Genomic DNA, 20,443 nt, shown 5'->3' on the forward strand with positions numbered 1-20,443 from the left:
GCAGGAGAAGATGGAGCTGGAGGCTCAAGTCTGCGCTCATCAGGACAAAGAGACGCTCAGGAGGGTGAGTACCAAAGGTTTCTGGTGATTTTGGTGTGTCCAGCGCAGCCCCGGATTCCCACAGTTAAAGTTATCGTGTAAGAAAACAAACCAGGAAAAACATCACAAATGTTACAAGTTACCTCAAGGGCCTGGATGATTCTCAGTATAAATATAATAGTGTGACGGGGTGGGGTTGGGCAGAGATCCCCGGCAGACAAGCGGGACCCCCCGTTTCATCCCACACAAAGCAACCTTCCATATAACTCCTGGGACTACGCCACCTTTAGGTTTATTATGGTGAGGGGAAACCCCTTACTATCCCAAGTAACATGCAGTCGCCCACAGAGCCACCATGGACAGAATCAAATACACAATGTTTATTCATGATACACATTGAGACCAGATCCACATTTGCCTCATTCAAAAGGGAAAACAAATACTTGATACTCAACGAAAACACACAAACAATACAATCATACATCCATCTTCATAACCACTTATCCATGTGGGTCGAGGGGGACGCCAGAGCTGAACCCAGCAAACATAGTTCGCAAGGTGGGAATACACCCAGGATGGGACACCAGTCCATTGCTGGGCACACACACACACAGGACAAATTAGTGTGGCCAATCAACCTAACCAGCACATCTTTGGATGGGGGGAGAACATACAAACTCCACACAGACAGACACCCTGAGCCGATACTCGAACCCAGGACCCCTGGAGCTGTGAGGCAGGAGCACTAACCACCACACCACCATGCCACCCTACAACCATACATAGAAAACGAAATCCTTAGATTATTAAAAACACTCCTTCCCTTTCTTACGATAATGAGACTCAAGACAGACATACAAACTAAAGAGATCCCGTTTCCCTTCAGCTCCCTCCCTTTTCTCTTCATTCAGAGACCTTTAAGCCGTCCTTCCTTCGCCCCCTCCATGGCTTCCTTTAGAATCCAGTGTCCACATAATAAGCAGTCCGTCTCATTCCGCCAGTGCAGCAAAGTCCAGGCACGGCACCCACAGAGCCACCAGTAAATACAGCGCTTATTTCCCACCCGCATCTTCTAACAGCCCGATAACTACGACATGCTCCAATACAACTCTCCACATTGCCAAGGCCGCGCCATTTGACTACAGCACGCAGGGGAGGCCCGAGCTGTACCATGGCACTGTACTCTGCTTCCAGTCGCTCTCCTCGGAGCCCCCCGCCGACTATCCTGAATACATATAGCAATGTCCACTCAACTCTGGACAGTGCATCAAACTCCGTCTCGGGTCTCGGGTCTCGGGTCCCCATGATACACGGAAGGGGGGCGGCAACCACCGATTTCAACCTTTCCATACGGCAGGCTGCCGCACACACCTGTCACTTCCACATCTCCCGATCTCTGAACTCTCTCTCAGCCCCTGCTTTTGAATCCGGGTCTCTCACGCAGAGGGGACGCCTCCCAATTCAAAATCCAGTGTGTGTGCAGTTAGATGATTTCTTTAAATCAATAATTAGTTAAATACACACGTGTTAACGCAATCATGGAGGAAAACAATAAAATAACTAAGGCACTTTTGCACAATCAAAATAATCAACACAACAACCAAAAAAAACAAAGCTCTGTTACCTCCTGTGACACTAGCTTGGCTGGAGAGGAAAGCAGAAGACTCAGTGCGTTCAGGACTGTGACACCCTTTTGTGTGCGTCTGTCTGGTGTATGTCAGCTGTAATTGTGTGTCTCTGTGTGTGTCTGTCCATCCACAGGAGGAGCTCTGCACACTGCATGAGAGACTTAGTGAAGCCCTGGCGAAAGCGTATGTCATGGAGAGTCGGTGGGAAACCCTTCAATTTGACATGACTGAATTGCGGCTCACCCTGGAGAACGCAGAAGAGGACAGGAGCATAGTAAGGAGGGCAGGGCTGTATCCTTGCCATCATCATTTCACTGTATTTTAGGCCGTACAGAAGATGTTGGTATATGCCACAATGTGTTTGAAGACTAGTATAGTCTTATACTACAGTTTTATGGACATTGTCCAACCCTAATGGTGAGAGAATCTCTCCTCACAGGCCCTCACACTCTCTATCTAACTCTGATTAAGCTCTTCTCGGTTGGAGCAAAAATCAAGTTGAGAGTTTTAACCCTGATATGTAATATAAAGGTCAAATCAGCTGTTTTGGAATCCAGCAGTGTGTGGAACGGGCCTGTTCCCTTGTGTTGCAGGAGCAGCAGAGACACAGGCAGGAGAAGATGGAGCTGGAGACTCGAGTCTGCGCTCTTCAGGACAAAGAGACGCTCAGGAAGGTGAGTATCGAAGGTGTCTGATGATTTTGGTGACACTGGACGGCCTGCCCGTCACTGACATCCCTTCTGTGTTCATAACTGGAGGGAGGTCTGTGTGTAATCCACACAGCCACCCATGTGTCCAGCGCAGCCCCGGGTTCCCACAGTTAAAGTTATTGTGTAAGAAAATAATAAACCAGGAAAAACATCACAAATGTTACAAGTTACCCCAAGGGCCTGGATCATTCTCAGTATAAATATAATAGCTTGGCTGGAGAGGAAAGCAGAAGACTCAGTGCATTCAGGACTGTGACACCCTTTTGTGTGCGTCTGTCTGGTGTATGTCAGCTGTAATTGTGTGTCTCCGTGTGTGTCTGTCCATCCACAGGAGGAGCTCTGCACACTGCAAAAGAGCTGTGATGAAGCCCTGGAGACAGTGCGCGCCATGGAGGGTCAGCGGGAGACCCTGCTACGTCACATGGACGAATTGCGGCTCACCCTGCAAAACGCAGAAGAGGACAGGAGCATAGTAAGGAGGGCAGGGCTGTATCCTTGCCATCATCATTTCACTGTATTTTAGGCCGTACAGAAGATGTTGGTATATGCCACAATGTGTTTGAAGACTAGTATAGTCCTATACTATAGTTTTATGGACATTGTCCAACCCTAATGGCGAGAGAATCTCTCCTCACAGGCCCTCACACTCTCTATCTAACTCTGATTAAGCTCTTCTCGGTTGGAGCAAAAATCAAGTTGAGAGTTTTAACCCTGATATGTAATATAAAGGTCAAATCAGCTGTTTTGGAATCCAGCAGTGTGTGGAACAGGCCTGTTCTCTTGTGTTGCAGGAGCTGCAGAGACACAGGCAGGAGAAGATGGAGCTGGAGGCTCAAGTCTGCGGTCTTCAGGACAAAGAGACGCTCAGGAAGGTGAGTATCGAAGGTTTCTGGTGATTTTGGTGTGTCCAGCGCAGCCCCGGATTCCCACAGTTAAAGTTATCGTGTAAGAAAACAAACCAGGAAAAACATCACAAATGTTACAAGTTACCTCAAGGGCCTGGATGATTCTCAATATAAATATAATAGTGTGACGGGGTGGGGTTGGGCAGAGGTCCCCGGCAGACAAGCGGGACCCTCCGTTTAATCCCACACGAAGCAACCTTCCATATAACTCCTGGGACTACGCCACCTTTAGGTATATTATGTTGAGGGGAAACCCCTTACTATCCCAAGTAACATGCAGTTGCCCACAGAGCCACCATGGACATAATCAAATACACAATGTTTATTCATGATACACATTGAGACCAGATCCACATTTGCCTCATTCAAAAGGGAAAACAAATACTTGATACTCAACGAAAACACACAAACAATACAACCACTTATCCATGTGGGTCGAGGGGGACGCCAGAGCTGATCCCAGCAAACATAGTGCACAAGGTGGGAATACACCCAGGATGGGACACCAGTCCATCACTGGGCACACACACTCACAGGACAAATTAGTGTGGCCAATCAACCTAACCAGCACATCTTTGGATGGGGGGAGGAAACCCACACGGGTACGGGGAGAACATACAAACTCCACACAGACAGACACCCTGAGCCGATACTTGAACCCAGGAACCTTGGAGCTATGAGGCAGGAGCACTAACCACCGCACCACCATGCCACCCTACAGCCATACATAGAAAACGAAATCCTTAGATTATTAAAAACACTCCTTCCCTTTCTTACGATAATGAGACTCAAGACAGACATACAAACTAAAGAGATCCCGTTTCCCTTCCGCTCCCTCCCTTTTCTCTTCATTCAGAGTCCTTTAAGCCGTCCTTCCTTCGCCCCCTCCATGGCTTCCTTTAGAATCCAGTGTCCACATAATAAGCAGTCCGTCTCATTCCGCCAGTGCAGCAAAGTCCAGGCACGGCACCCACAGAGCCACCAGTAAATACAGCGCTTATTTCCCACCCGCATCTTCTAACAGCCCGATAACTACGACATGCTCCAATACAACTCTCCACATTGCCAAGGCCGCGCCATTCGACTACAGCACGAAGGGGAGGCCCGAGCTGTACCATGGCACTGTACTCTGCTTCCAGTCGCTCTCCTCGGAGCCCCCCGCCGACTGTCCTGAATACATATAGCAATGTCTACTCAACTCTGGACAGTGCATCAAACTCCGTCTCGGGTCTCGGGTCCCCATGATACACGGAAGGGGGGCGGCAACCACCGATTTCAACCTTTCCATACGGCAGGCTGCCGCACACACCTGTCACTTCCACATCTCCCGATCTCTGAACTCTCTCTCAGCCCCTCCTTTTGAATCCGGGGCTCTCACGCAGAGGGGACGCCTCCCAATTCAAAAACCAGTGTGTGTGCAGTTAGATGATTTCTTTAAATCAATAATTAGTTAAATACACACGTGTTAACGCAATCATGGAGGAAAACAATAAAATAACTAAGGCACTTTTGCGCAATCAAAATAATCAACACAACAACCAAAAAAAACAAAGCCCTGTTACCTCCTGTGACACTAGCTTGGCTGGAGAGGAAAGCAGAAGACTCAGTGCATTCAGGACTGTGACACCCTTTTGTGTGCGTCTGTCTGGTGTATGTCAGCTGTATGTGTGTGTCTGTCCATCCACAGGAGGAGCTCTGCACACTGCATGAGAGCCTTAGTGAAGCCCTGGCGAAAGAGTATGTCATGGAGGGTCGGTGGGAAACCCTGCAATTTGACATGACTGAATTGCGGCTCACCCTGGAAAACTCAGAAGAGGACAGGAGCATAGTAAGGAGGGCAGGGCTGTATCCTTGCCATCATCATTTCACTGTATTTTAGGCCGTACAGAAGATGTTGGTATATGCCACAATGTGTTTGAAGACTAGTATAGTCCTATACTACAGTTTTATGGACATTGTCCAACCCTAATGGCGAGAGAATCTCTCCTCACAGGCCCTCACACTCTCTATCTAACTCTGATTAAGCTCTTCTCGGTTGGAGCAAAAATCAAGTTGAGAGTTTTAACCCTGATATGTAATATAAAGGTCAAATCAGCTGTTTTGGAATCCAGCAGTGTGTGGAACGGGCCTGTTCCCTTGTGTTGCAGGAGCAGCAGAGACACAGGCAGGAGAAGATGGAGCTGGAGACTCGAGTCTGCGCTCTTCAGGACAAAGAGACGCTCAGGAAGGTGAGTATCGAAGGTGTCTGATGATTTTGGTGACACTGGACGGCCTGCCCGTCACTGACATCCCTTCTGTGTTCATAACTGGAGGGAGGTCTGTGTGTAATCCACACAGCCACCCATGTGTCCAGCGCAGCCCCGGATTCCCACAGTTAAAGTTATTGTGTAAGAAAATACTAAACCAGGAAAAACATCACAAATGTTACAAGTTACCCCAAGGGCCTGGATCATTCTCAGTATAAATATAATAGCTTGGCTGGAGAGGAAAGCAGAAGACTCAGTGCATTCAGGACTGTGACACCCTTTTGTGTGCGTCTGTCTGGTGTATGTCAGCTGTAATTGTGTGTCTCCGTGTGTGTCTGTCCATCCACAGGAGGAGCTCTGCACACTGCAAAAGAGCTGTGATGAAGCCCTGGAGACAGTGCGCGCCATGGAGGGTCAGCGGGAGACCCTGCTACGTGAAATGGACGAATTGCGGCTCACCCTGCAAAACGCAGAAGAGGACAGGAGCATAGTAAGGAGGGCAGGGCTGTATCCTTGCCATCATCATTTCACTGTATTTTAGGCCGTACAGAAGATGTTGGTATATGCCACAATGTGTTTGAAGACTAGTATAGTCCTATACTATAGTTTTATGGACATTGTCCAACCCTAATGGCGAGAGAATCTCTCCTCACAGGCCCTCACACTCTCTATCTAACTCTGATTAAGCTCTTCTCGGTTGGAGCAAAAATCAAATTGATAGTTTTAACCCTGATATGTAATATAAAGGTCAAATCAGCCGTTTTGGAATCCAGCAGTGTGTGGAACGGGCCTGTTCTCTTGTGTTGCAGGATCTGCAGAGACACAGGCAGGAGAAGATGGAGCTGGAGGCTCAAGTCTGCGCTCATCAGGACAAAGAGACGCTCAGGAGGGTGAGTACCGAAGGTTTCTGGTGATTTTGGTGTGTCCAGCGCAGCCCCGGATTCCCACAGTTAAAGTTATCGTGTAAGAAAACAAACTAGGAAAAACATCACAAATGTTACAAGTTACCTCAAGGGCCTGGATGATTCTCAGTATAAATATAATAGTGTGACGGGGTGGGGTTGAGCAGAGGTCCCCGGCAGACAAGCGGGACCCCCCGTTTAATCCCACACGAAGCAACCTTCCATATAACTCCTGGGACTACGCCACCTTTAGGTATATTATGTTGAGGGGAAACCCCTTACTATCCCAAGTAACATGCAGTTGCCCACAGAGCCACCATGGACAGAATCACATACACAATGTTTATTCATGATACACATTGAGACCAGATCCACATTTGCCTCATTCAAAAGGGAAAACAAATACTTGATACTCAACGAAAACACACAAACAATACAACCACTTATCCATGTGGGTCGAGGGGGACGCCAGAGCTGATCCCAGCAAACATAGTGCACAAGGTGGGAATACACCCAGGATGGGACACCAGTCCATCACTGGGCACACACACTCACAGGACAAATTAGTGTGGCCAATCAACCTAACCAGCACATCTTTGGATGGGGGGAGGAAACCCACACGGGTACGGGGAGAACATACAAACTCCACACAGACAGACACCCTGAGCCGATACTTGAACCCAGGAACCTTGGAGCTATGAGGCAGGAGCACTAACCACCGCACCACCATGCCACCCTACAACCATACATAGAAAACGAAATCCTTAGATTATTAAAAACACTCCTTCCCTTTCTTACGATAATGAGACTCAAGACAGACATACAAACTAAAGAGATCCCGTTTCCCTTCAGCTCCCTCCCTTTTCTCTTCATTCAGAGTCCTTTAAGCCGTCCTTCCTTCGCCCCCTCCATGGCTTCCTTTAGAATCCAGTGTCCACATAATAAGCAGTCCGTCTCATTCCGCCAGTGCAGCAAAGTCCAGGCACGGCACCCACAGAGCCACCAGTAAATACAGCGCTTATTTCCCACCCGCATCTTCTAACAGCCCGATAACTACGACATGCTCCAATACAACTGTCCACATTGCCAAGGCCGCGCCATTCGACTACAGCACGAAGGGGAGGCCCAAGCTGTACCACGGCACTGTACTCTGCTTCCAGTCGCTCTCCTCGGAGCCCCCCGCCGACTGTCCTGAATACATATAGCAATGTCCACTCAACTCTGGACAGTGCATCAAACTCCGTCTCGGGTCCCCATGATACACGGAAGGGGGGCGGCAACCACCGATTTCAACCTTTCCATACGGCAGGCTGCCGCACACACCTGTCACTTCCACATCTCCCGATCTCTGAACTCTCTCTCAGCCCCTCCTTTTGAATCCGGGGCTCTCACGCAGAGGGGACGCCTCCCAATTCAAAAACCAGTGTGTGTGCAGTTAGATGATTTCTTTAAATCAATAATTAGTTAAATACACACGTGTTAACGCAATCATGGAGGAAAACAATAAAATAACTAAGGCACTTTTGCGCAATCAAAATAATCAACACAACAACCAAAAAAAACAAAGCCCTGTTACCTCCTGTGACACTAGCTTGGCTGGAGAGGAAAGCAGAAGACTCAGTGCATTCAGGACTGTGACACCCTTTTGTGTGCGTCTGTCTGGTGTATGTCAGCTGTATGTGTGTGTCTGTCCATCCACAGGAGGAGCTCTGCACACTGCATGAGAGCCTTAGTGAAGCCCTGGCGAAAGAGTATGTCATGGAGGGTCGGTGGGAAACCCTGCAATTTGACATGGACGAATTGCGGCTCACCCTGAAAGAAGAGGAAGAGGAGAAGTGTCAGGCCCTCAGGGATACTGCTTTGATGAGCATGGTAAGGAGGGCAGGGCTGTATCCTTGCCATCATCATTTCACTGTATTTTAGGCCGTACAGAAGATGTTGGTATATGCCACAATGTGTTTGAAGACTAGTATAGTCCTATACTATAGTTTTATGGACATTGTCCAACCCTAATGGCGAGAGAATCTCTCCTCACAGGCCCTCACACTCTCTATCTAACTCTGATTAAGCTCTTCTCGGTTGGAGCAAAAATCAAGTTGAGAGCTTTAACCCTGATATGTAATATAAAGGTCAAATCAGCTGTTTTGGAATCCAGCAGTGTGTGGAACGGGCCTGTTCTCTTGTGTTGCAGGAGCTGCAGAGACACAGGCAGGGGAAGATGGAGCTGGAGGCTCAAGTCTGCGCTCTTCAGGACAAAGAGACGCTCAGGAAGGTCAGTACCGAAGGTGTCTGGTGATTTTGGTGACACTGGACGGCCTGCCCGTCACTGACATCCCTTCTGTGTTTATAACTGGAGGGAGGTCTTTGTGTAATCCACACAGCCACCCATGTGTCCAGCGCAGCCCCGGATTCCCACAGTTAAAGTTATTGTGTAAGAGAATAATAAACCAGGAATAACATCACAAATATTACAAGTTACCCCAAGGGCCTGGATGATTCTCCGTATAAATATAATAGCTTGGCTGGAGAGGAAAGCAGAAGACTCAGTGCATTCAGGACTGTGACACCCTTTTGTGTGCGTCTGTCTGGTGTATGTCAGCTTTAATTGTGTGTCTCCGTGTGTGTCTGTCCATCCACAGGAGGAGCTCTGCACACTGCAAAAGAGCTGTGATGAAGCCCTGGAGACAGTGCGCGCCATGGAGGGTCAGCGGGAGACCCTGCTACGTGACATGGACGAATTGCGGCTCACCCTGGAAGAAGAGGAAGAGGAGAAGTGTCAGGCTCTCAGGGATACTGCTTTGATGAGCATGGTAAGGAGGGCAGGGCTGTATCCTTGCCATCATCATTTCACTGTATTTTAGGCCGTACAGAAGATGTTGGTATATGCCACAATGTGTTTGAAGACTAGTATAGTCCTATACTATAGTTTTATGGACATTGTCCAACCCTAATGGCGAGAGAATCTCTCCTCACAGGCCCTCACACTCTCTAACTCTGATTAAGCTCTTCTCGGTTGGAGCAAAAATCAAGTTGAGAGCTTTAACCCTGATATGTAATATAAAGGTCAAATCAGCTGTTTTGGAATCCAGCAGTGTGTGGAACGGGCCTGTTCTCTTGTGTTGCAGGAGCTGAACAGACACAGGCAGGGGAAGATGGAGCTGGAGGCTCAAGTCTGCGCTCTTCAGGACAAAGAGACGCTCAGGAAGGTGAGTACCGAAGGTGTCTGGTGATTTTGGTGACACTGGACGGCCTGCCCGTAACTGACATCCCTTCTGTGTTTATAACTGGAGGGAGGTCTGTGTGTAATCCACACAGCCACCCATGTGTCCAGCGCAGCCCCGGATTCCCACAGTTAAAGTTATTGTGTAAGAGAATAATAAACCAGGAAAAACATCACAAATGTTACAAGTTACCCCAAGGGCCTGGATGATTCTCCGTATAAATATAATAGCTTGGCTGGAGAGGAAAGCAGAAGACTCAGTGCATTCAGGACTGTGACACCCTTTTGTGTGCGTCTGTCTGGTGTATGTCAGCTTTAATTGTGTGTCTCCGTGTGTGTCTGTCCATCCACAGGAGGAGCTCTGCACACTGCAAAAGAGCTGTGATGAAGCCCTGGAGACAGTGCGCGCCATGGAGGGTCAGCGGGAGACCCTGCTACGTGACATGGACGAATTGCGGCTCACCCTGGAAGAAGAGGAAGAGGAGAAGTGTCAGGCTCTCAGGGATACTGCTTTGATGAGCATGGTAAGGAGGGCAGGGCTGTATCCTTGCCATCATCATTTCACTGTATTTTAGGCCGTACAGAAGATGTTGGTATATGCCACAATGTGTTTGAAGACTAGTATAGTCCTATACTATAGTTTTATGGACATTGTCCAACCCTAATGGCGAGAGAATCTCTCCTCACAGGCCCTCACACTCTCTATCTAACTCTGATTAAGCTCTTCTCGGTTGGAGCAAAAATCAAGTTGAGAGTTTTAACCCTGATATGTAATATAAAGGTCAAATCAGCTGTTTTGGAATCCAGCAGTGTGTGGAACGGGCCTGTTCTCTTGTGTTGCAGGAGCTGAAGAGACACAGGCAGGGGAAGATGGAGCTGGAGGCTCAAGTCTGCGCTCTTCAGGAAAAAGAGACGCTCAGGAAGGTGAGTACCGAAGGTGTCTGGTGATTTTGGTGACACTGGACGGCCTGCCCGTCACTGACATCCCTTCTGCATTTATAACTGGAGGGAGGTCTGTGTGTAATCCACACAGCCACCCATGTGTCCAGCGCAGCCCCGGATTCCCACAGTTAAAGTTATTGTGTAAGAGAATAATAAACCAGGAAAAACATCACAAATGTTACAAGTTACCCCAAGGGCCTGGATGATTCTCCGTATAAATATAATAGCTTGGCTGGAGAGGAAAGCAGAAGACTCAGTGCATTCAGGACTGTGACACCCTTTTGTGTGCGTCTGTCTGGTGTATGTCAGCTTTAATTGTGTGTCTCCGTGTGTGTCTGTCCATCCACAGGAGGAGCTCTGCACACTGCAAAAGAGCTGTGATGAAGCCCTGGAGACAGTGCGCGCCATGGAGGGTCAACGGGAGACCCTGCTACGTGACATGGACGAATTGCGGCTCACCCTGCAAAACGCAGAAGAGGACAGGAGCATAGTAAGGAGGGCAGGGCTGTGTCCTTGCCAACATCTTTTCACTGTATTTTAGGTCGTTCAGAAGATGTTGGTATATGCCACAATGTGTTTGATGACTAGTATAGTCCTATACTATAGTTTTATGGACATTGTCCAACCCTAATGGTGAGAGAATCTCTCCTCACAGGCCTTCACACTCTCTATCTAACTCTGATTAAGCTCTTCTCGGTTGGAGCAAAAATCAAGTTGAGAGTTTTAACCCTGATATGTAATATAAAGGTCAAATCAGCTGTTTTGGAATCCAGCAGTGTGTGGAACGGGTCTGTTCTCTTGTGTTGCAGGAGCTGCAGAGACACAGGCAGGAGAAGATGGAGCTGGAGGCTCAAGTCTGCGCTCTTCAGGACAAAGAGACGCTCAGGAAGGTGAGTATCGAAGGTGTCTGGTGATTTTGGTGACACTGGACAGCCTGCCCGTCACTGACATCCCTTCTGTGTTCATAACTGGAGGGAGGTCTGTGTGTAATCCACACAGCCACCCATGTGTCCAGCGCAGCCCCGGATTCCCACAGTTAAAGTTATTGTGTAAGAAAATAATAAACCAGGAAATACATCACAAATGTTATAAGTTACCCCAAGGGCCTGGATGATTCTCAGTATAAATATAATAGCTTGGCTGGAGAGGAAAGCAGAAGACTCAGTGTGTTCATGGAGGGTCAGTTGGAGACCATGCAATATGAGATGGACGAATTGCGGGTCATGCTGCAGGAGCAGCAGGCTGATGCCTACTGGGAAGCTGCTGACATGAGCAGGGTTAGGAGAGAAACCCTGATTTTCCTGACAGTCCTACCCCACTGTAATGGACCAGCCCGTTTCTGAGCCTTTTTTAATCGAGTTGACTGAGCGTTCACACTTCAACAACTGTCCTATTTTTCTATTCTGTAGGAGCAGAGCAGCGATGAGGAGAGTGCGACGGGAGAGTGGTGGGAGAGAAGGAAGGCAAGCTTTTGCCAACAGAAACATGGCGAGGCCTTCCAAGTGCTCAATATGCAGGGGTCAAATGCCTGATCGCTTACATTAATTTTTTGGGGAGACATTAACACTTTACAATAGATCACCCAAATTAATTTTATAATGAGGGACATGATGATGCTCTATTGTTGTGGATGGCGCAGGACGTTCCTTTTGCTGTTTGCACCAGGACTGTTAGGCGTCAGACGGGTCACGGTACAGACGATGCACTTCCAGTTCGGTCGGAATCAGTTTTTTTCCCTGATTGGCATTATAGGAAAGACATGGCTGGTGGCTTCTGTGATGTGCCAAACCTATAGCACTTACACAGACCCCAGGGAAGACAGACATATTGAGCATGACGCGTCTGCCTGGTATCGTACAGCTACATACACTGATTCTCCGTATATACACCGATAAGCCATAACATTATGAGCACTGACAGGTGAATGAATAACACTGATAATCTCATTATCATGGCACCTGTCAGTGGGTGGGATATATTGGGCAGCAAGTGAACATTTTGTCCTCATAGTTGATGTGTTAGAAGCAGGAAAAATGGGCAAGCGTAAGGATCTGAGAGACTTTGACAAGGGCCAAATTGATGACTGGGTCAGAGCATCTCCAAAACTGCAGCTCTTGTGGGGTGTTCCCGGTCTGCAGTGGTCAGTACCTATCAAAAGTGCTCCAAGGAAGGAAAAGCGGGCCAGCCTTCGCTCCATTGATGCACGTTTGGAGCGAAGGCTGGCCCGTGTGGTCCGATCCAACAGACGTCTGTTGGATCGGACCACACGGGCCAGCCTTCGCTCCACACGTGCATCAATGAGCCTTGGCCGCCCATGACCCTGTCGCCGGTTCAACGCTTTTCCTTCCTTGGAGCACTTTTGATAGGTACTGACCACTGCAGACCGGGAACACCCCACAAGAGCTGCAGGTTTGGAGATGCTCTGACCCAGTCGTCTAGCCATCACAATTTGGCTCTTGTCAAAGTCACTCAGATCCTTACGCTGGCCCATTTTTCCTGCTTCTAACACATCAACTATGAGGACAAAATGTTCACTTGCTGCCCAATATATCCCACCCACTGACAGGTGCCATGATAACGAGATTACCAGTGTTATTCACTTCACCTGTCAGTGCTCATAATGTTATGGCTTATCAGTGTATATACAGAGAATCAGTGTATATAGCTGTACGATACCAGGCAGACGCGTCATGCTCAATATGTCTGTCTTCCCTGGGGTCTGTGTAGGTGCTATAGGTTTGGCACATCACAGAAGCCACCAGCCATGTCTTTCGTATAATGCCAATCAGGGAAAAAAACTGATTCCGAATGTCCTGCGCCATCCACAATAGAGCATCGTCATGTCTCTCATCTGAAAATGAAAGGAAATAAAGTGTACTCTAACTTGCAGCTCTTGGTTTCTTGTTCATTATTTCTCGCTCACATCAGCTGAGCCTCCCTGCCTCATAATTGTGTTCATGTATATTTACACATTCATATTGTAAAAGGTCACCAACACAATGTGGACCGAAGAACAAATCCCTGCTGGTTCGGACTCCAAAGCCACTACACAGTCAGATCTAATCAAGCCATCTTTTACAGCTAACCTTACAGCCAGCATTGCAACAAGACATTGGTCATCTATTCCTTTGGCGAGGCCTGGATTGGATTCACCCAGTGTTCGGTCAAGTTGCCTCCTTTTCCCGGACCTGATGCTAGACAACGTGCAAGAGCTCACTTCAAGGGGGGGAAAATTACAATAATATCAATAGGAAGGGAAACCAGACACTCAAACGTCTGCTCTTGGACTCATAATTCCAACTGACCTAAATCAGTAAAACACCTGCAAAAGTCTCATCCTACTCACTGCCTGGGACTTGGACTAGAAAACACAGTGCAGGGCCGATCAGCTCGCTTTCACACGATGAAGCACAACACCTGTTGTTGTTGTTGTTGTTAGTTTCTCTAAATATAATCCCCAATATGTTGGGGAAATCGCTGCAGATTTCTTCTAGGCTGTACCCCACCCTGCCTCCCCTGAACCATCAGTTTCAGCACTTCCTGAAAAGTCATCATCGCAGACGGCCCAAACCCTCGCCTACAAAACACCAGACCATGCTGGTTCCCACGGCCCGGCACGGATGATTAAAGCAAAGCCATTGAAGACCGTTTTCCATTTCGATATCTGGTTAATTTTTATCCCTCCCTATAGAAGCAAACTCGGGTCCTGTTCCTTGTTGACCGTAATGTTAGCACTGTGTAACTATTTACAGTAACTATAGGATGGGGATTTTCCTCACAGGTTTTGGGAGAATAATATCAAGAAAACATCTTGTAGTATTGTTTTTCCAGGAGCAGTGAATTAGTTGGAGAGACAGTATCAGCTGCAACTTCATCCAACATTGAGCTGGAAACCTCTCACTAGACTGTAAGAAAACTAACAACTATTAGGAAAAGGAATTTCAAAGATAATTGCTTGGATATTCCTGAGAAAGAATGTGTTTTGTTGAATTATTGGTTTGCTGTGCAACACTAATGGAAGCGTTCCAACTGAAGGTGGAAAAAAGCATTGATCTGTTTTTCAATGTCAGGAAAGTACGATATCTTGGAAAAGATCATTCAGAGAAGAGATGGAAATAGGATACATGACAAGATGTAGGCATTTATTTTTCACAAGACATACAAGAGAAGAGATCCCTCCCTTGCCACCAGTGCGTGCCGAGGTCTGGGCGGGGGTCCTCAATGATGGCAAGAAAACCGAAGGACAGGCCAAGAGTCTGAGGAAACCATAGCTGTCCACCTTCGACATCGAGTCCGCAAGCTGGCAAGACGCCGGTCACCATGCAGTAGAGTTTATAGGATATCGTGCATCTCCTTCGACCGACGGATGTTGAGCGGCTGACGTCCCCCACGACTCTGGTCAAAGCCATCCTTCTTCAGTGTGGGGCCGTTATGCGTTGAGCAAAATCAATGGCTTCATCTCGTCCAGAACATCCATACGTCCGCCGCAGCGGCATAGGCCACCAGACTGGGACCCGGCGGCCTGATCAGTGGACTCGGAACTGGCGCTGCTTAAATATCCCCATCTGTGAAGCAGTCCAGTACGCAGTGGAAGAAACAAACCATATAAAACATGACAACGTGTACAAATAAAACGACCGCTACTTTCTACATGGTTGTGACAGCAAGAAATGAATTAAAAACGAGATCTGGAGTCCTGTGAAGCACAGCGGGGGGGGCAGGTCCTTGTGTTTCTCAACGTCTGTCCTGAGAGAGAGGGGGGGGGGTTAATTAATGATGAGGCTGCATTAATGAGACTGACCAAACACTTGTCTTGATATGGAAGAACAAATTAATACTTAAATATATACTAAGATATATTTCTAAGATTAATATTGGTTGTGTGTTACTATGTGTAGATGCCCATGATTGACATATTCTTGGAAATTAAAATAAATCAGTCAGTCTCGGATAATAAGCACTGATCGAGTCCGGCGGTGTGGGCCGACTGGTACCAACCCGCGCCCGGCACCTCAGTCCTGCGCGATGGACGGGAACTTGAGCTCCGAGATCTCCGAGTCGGGGGAGCTGCTGCCACTGCGGTCGCTGTAAGTGTCCCTGCGGGAGACAAGTACAGCCCACTCAAGCTTCCGGAAGGAGGTGGAGACGACAGCGACAAAGACAGAGGAATAAAAGGAAGCGGTCTCGGTCTTCTGAACGCCCAGAGCAGCTGTGGAACAGATGTTCTACACCAGGGGTTCCCAGCCCTGGTCCCGGAGGAGCCCCTGCCCAACCGAGCTCTCAATTGCTTAATGTCCTAAATCAGAGACATTTTAAACAGCAGGGGTTTTAAGCATATGATATGATATACTTAGATTTTCAAAAAGCTTTTGATAAGGTTCCACACCAAAGACTGATCCTCAAATTGGAAGCTGTAGGCATTCAGGGTAAGGTAAGTAGATGGATTATGAACTGGTTGATGTATAGGAAACAGAGGGTGTCGATTAGAGGAGTCGCTTCTGACTGGAGTGAGGTTGTTAGTGGAGATCCACAGGGATCAGTATTAGGGCCTGTGCTTTTTCTAATCTATATTAATGATCTGGACTCTGGGATAGTTAGCAAACTTGTCAAATTTGCAGATGATACTAAAATAGGCGGCTCAGCAGATACAATCTCGGCAGCACAGGCTATTCAGAGGGACTTAGATAATATTCAGTTGTGGGCCGACACCTGGCAGATGAAATTCAATGTGGACAAGTGCAAGATAATACACGCAGGTAACAAAAATGTCCCTATAATTACACTATGAGAGGAATAGAACTAGTCTATGTGGACTCCTCACTTTCTCCATCCAAACAATGTGGGGAAGCAATAAAAAAGGCAAACAGGATGTTAGGGTATATTTTCAAAAGTGTAGAATTGAGAACAAGGGCAGTGATGTTCAGACTGTACAATGCACTAGTTAGAGCTCATCTGGATACTATGGACAGTTCTGGGCTCCACACCACTATTAACCAACAACTCTTAATAAATTACAATAATACTCTTCTCCTTTTAACTCTAATCTTGCCATTTTTAACTAACATTTTGATTTCTAGATCAAATTTTTCCTTTACAAGAAAGTCCCTTCAGTATAAAGGTCCTCTCTTTGAACCTGGTTTTTCTTTTAGTCTGAATGGTGCTGAACATCTTCAGAATCTGGAATTAAATAAGTAAATGTCCTGTTGGTGTCGGTAAGATGGCTGTAAAATAAGCAAAACATATTGGTGACTGACTATACAAATAGGCATGTTAAAATTAGTAGTTGTATTAAACACCACTCCAAAACAATATGCATTTATATTTTAAATCTAATAAGTGTTTCACTATCAGATTGCACAGTGAGGTTTGCAGAAGCTGTCCGGTAACTAGAGGGTTAGAAATGTGATGAGCAACGGCAGGACGTGTCCCCCCTCGGTGTCGGCGAGTTGTAGGTCTAAAAACCACTCGTTGAACTCCTAAAAATATACACTCAACTAAAGGATTATTAGGAACACCATACTAATACTGTGTTTGACCCCCTTTCGCCTTCAGAACTGCCTTAATTCTACGTGGCATTGATTCAACAAGGTGCTGAAAGCATTCTTTAGAAATGTTGGCCCATATTGATAGGATAGCATCTTGCAGTTGATGGAGATTTGTGGGATGCACGTCCAGGGCACGAAGCTCCCGTTCCACCACATCCCAAAGATGCTCTATTGGGTTGAGATCTGGTGACTGTGGGGGCCAGTTTAGTACAGTGAACTCATTGTCATGTTCAAGAAACCAATTTGAAATGATTCGACCTTTGTGACATGGTGCATTATCCTGCTGGAAGTAGCCATCAGAGGATGGGTACATGGTGGTCATAAAGGGATGGACATGGTCAGAAACAATGCTCAGGTAGGCCGTGGCATTTAAACGATGCCCAATTGGCACTAAGGGGCCTAAAGTGTGCCAAGAAAACATCCCCCACACCAGTACACCACCACCACCAGCCTGCACAGTGGTAACAAGGCATGATGGATCCATGTTCTCATTCTGTTTACGCCAAATTCTGACTCTACCATCTGAATGTCTCAACAGAAATCGAGACTCATCAGACCAGGCAACATTTTTCCAGTCTTCAACTGTCCAATTTTGGTGAGCTTGTGCAAATTGTAGCCTCTTTTTCCTGTAACGAGTGGTTATTTCAGTCAAAGTTGCTCTTCTATCATTCTCTTCATTGAAGCAACTGCCATGTGATTGGTTGGTTAGATAATTGCATTAATGAGAAATTGAACAGGTGTTGCTAATAATCCTTTAGGTGAGTGTAGTATACACTTTATTATTGAATGTACTGTATTTAAACAAAATAAACTGAAGTTAAAGTTTTAAAAACTGAATTTTAACACGTTTACAGTCCGCACTGGCGGGGTTGATGGCATTTGTGTTATTTCATTCCAGGCTTTATTTTTATTTGCATTTCCCCCCAAATTTACCTGTTATTAGTTGCCCAACTATCGCAAGTTTTTAATCTTCAGTGAGATTTGTATTTTTTACTTGACAAGCAGCCTTTTTTTTCTCAAAAATCAGACTAGACTTTGCCGTTTAGCAACAGCAGGTAAGCCAGGCTGACGTAGGACCTGTGAGGTTTTGTTTTGTGCAGTGGTCTTGCGTAAGTCCAGAATCGCAGGCATTGGACTAAGACTTAATGCAAGATCTTCTTAGTGCAACCGGCCCCAGATTCCTGATGCAGTTTCTCTGAGGTTCAGACTAGATCAGCTGAATGCGAGGGTCTCGTGTTCGCCCCGGAGGACCTCGCGTGTCTCGCTGATGGGTTTGATCTTTGGTTCTGATTATCCACTGCAGTCAGGGGGGGTGGCCTGGCGGTGATGACACACTTGCCCTCACTGAGAGCTCGGCTCGATAATGAGAACTCTACTGTACTCAATTGTGCTGAGCCAGGCCGGCCCCCAGACTAACGAGTTGATTAGGTCTGTAGCTTTTGGCCACACGGTGATCACTACTGATGCAAAAACTCGCTCTGGGTTTTCCCAGGCTTGTGGTTTCAGAAACCGCGGTTTAATTTCTGCTCTGTACCAGCAGACTGCAAATGGAAAGCAAGGGGTACCTGCAGTAGTCTTTAATGTGAACCCTTCTCTTGCAGAACCGGCTTGGGCCGGCCTTGCTGCTTGTGGTCCATTATAACAGCGGGAAGTCGTTCTCGGAGATGCTCAGACTGGTAAGTCACAGGTCCACTATAACTAGTGATAGTTTTTGAATAAGATGTTTGTCCGAGCACCAGGTTCAGAAGCCCCGTCTATCGTGGGTGCGATCTGGGAGTATCTCCACTACCGGGCCCATCCCAGGCACCCTGGGATGGGCCTGGTAGTGAGGAGACTCTTGTGCTGATGGAGAACCCAGCCTTGTAATCTTGGGCAGTTCAAATGCACTGCGTTCTGGAGAAACTGCTGAGAATCGTCTTGAACTACAGGCTTCAGTGCCGCCGCACGCTTTCCAAGGATCGGGGCTGACCGTAGCCTCTGATTCTCCAAGAGCGTGCCAGAGCAACGGGGGGTCTTTGACAGTCCAGTCCGGTCCTTGTCTGGTGCCGTCACTCTACTCTCCCACACTTAACCCCCTCTGTGCTGGAGCCCGGTCCCATGTGACCAGTAATCTGCTTCTCCAGGAGACTCTGGCTAACTAACTCTCCCTCTCTGTGCAGGTGTTGGACTGGCGCACCCTGTCTGTTGCTGAACTGGACCCCTCACTCTGAGGTAAGCTCGACCTGCTTAGACCATTTTCTTGTAATGCCAGGCTGTTCTGTGAGTTCTGGCCCAGTCGAAGCCCTGCCCAGGGCTCTGCTGACCGGTGATGACACCCTACACAGTTGTGGACTGCTGGATGATGCTTGCGGATATGGGACTGAGGGCAGCAGAGTCCTGGTACTGGGTCAGAGTGAGAATGGGCTCGAGTGTTGTCTCATCCCTGACACTGCTTGTATCTGTGCTACACAGGGTGTGGACACGGCGCCTCGGTGACTGAGCTGCCTGGTCCGAAGGAAGCGTCTGATCTGTGCGGTTGTGTGCTTTAATAAAACTACATTATTCTGAAACCATGGTCTTGTCTTGTTAATGAAATGTTAAGCAACAGGTTTTCTGCAAACTGTGACAGAAACTGGGAGGCCTGCTGGTAATGCATGGGACCTGCTGGAAATTAGATTTTAAAAGCTGCCAATGCATTCTCAAATTTACATTGTATGCCTAGAGCCCAGTGTTAAGACGTAAAATCCATTGCACATTCTTGGGCTCTTCAAACCTACCAGCAACTGCTTCCAAAACCTCCTGCACCAAATTCTCCATGGTTGGCAGCTGGCTAGAACCCCTGGAAACAAAAACTAAATGAACCAGTTTAAGTGCCCTTGGCAGAGTAGCCACTATGACAAAGGTTAAAATATATATATATATTTCTATGCTGTCACTAAAGCTGTTCAGGATCAACTGCTACACAATACTATGGTTGGAAATGGAGTGAATTACTTCAATTGAATTGTGATCTAAAAGCTCAGAAAACATTGACTGACTAAGCAACACTTCACCTGCTGTTACACAACCTCCAGTCTTCACACAATCGCAAGCCTAATCATTTGTTACTGATTTGATGGTATAGGGATGTGCATTTGTGCTCCGAGATACCAGTGGGAATATTCATGTGCAGTTTTTTTCAGATGAATCGTGTCACTTTATTTCACAGATGTTTAGGAATTACAGCTACAGTGAACAAATCTACCACAAAAGGTCAAATACGCAGACTTTGTCCTCCCTGCCAAGGAACTATTTAGAAATGAGAGATTGGTGATCATGTTTAACTTG

At 47.2% G+C, this 20,443-nt stretch overlaps 1 long non-coding RNA gene and 3 other non-coding genes across 4 annotated transcripts; all 4 read left to right on the top strand.

Annotated features, from left to right (window-relative positions):
* Positions 1 to 18,177: 18,177 nt before the first annotated feature.
* On the top strand, positions 18,178 to 19,686 carry LOC136763612 (uncharacterized). Its single transcript, XR_010821000.1, has 3 exons — positions 18,178 to 18,813; positions 19,297 to 19,348; positions 19,589 to 19,686. It is a non-coding gene; the product is annotated as an uncharacterized LOC136763612 (long non-coding RNA).
* LOC136763790 (small nucleolar RNA SNORD103/SNORD85) lies at positions 18,454 to 18,537 on the top strand. The gene has a single exon (XR_010821102.1). It is a non-coding gene; the product is annotated as a small nucleolar RNA SNORD103/SNORD85 (small nucleolar RNA).
* On the top strand, positions 19,078 to 19,206 carry LOC136763800 (small nucleolar RNA SNORA44). The gene has a single exon (XR_010821110.1). It is a non-coding gene; the product is annotated as a small nucleolar RNA SNORA44 (small nucleolar RNA).
* On the top strand, positions 19,435 to 19,508 carry LOC136763812 (small nucleolar RNA SNORD99). Its single transcript, XR_010821120.1, has one exon. It is a non-coding gene; the product is annotated as a small nucleolar RNA SNORD99 (small nucleolar RNA).
* Positions 19,687 to 20,443: the final 757 nt, after the last annotated feature.

This window comes from Amia ocellicauda, chromosome 11 (assembly GCF_036373705.1).
Source record: "Amia ocellicauda isolate fAmiCal2 chromosome 11, fAmiCal2.hap1, whole genome shotgun sequence".
NCBI classification, from domain to species: domain Eukaryota; kingdom Metazoa; phylum Chordata; class Actinopteri; order Amiiformes; family Amiidae; genus Amia; species Amia ocellicauda.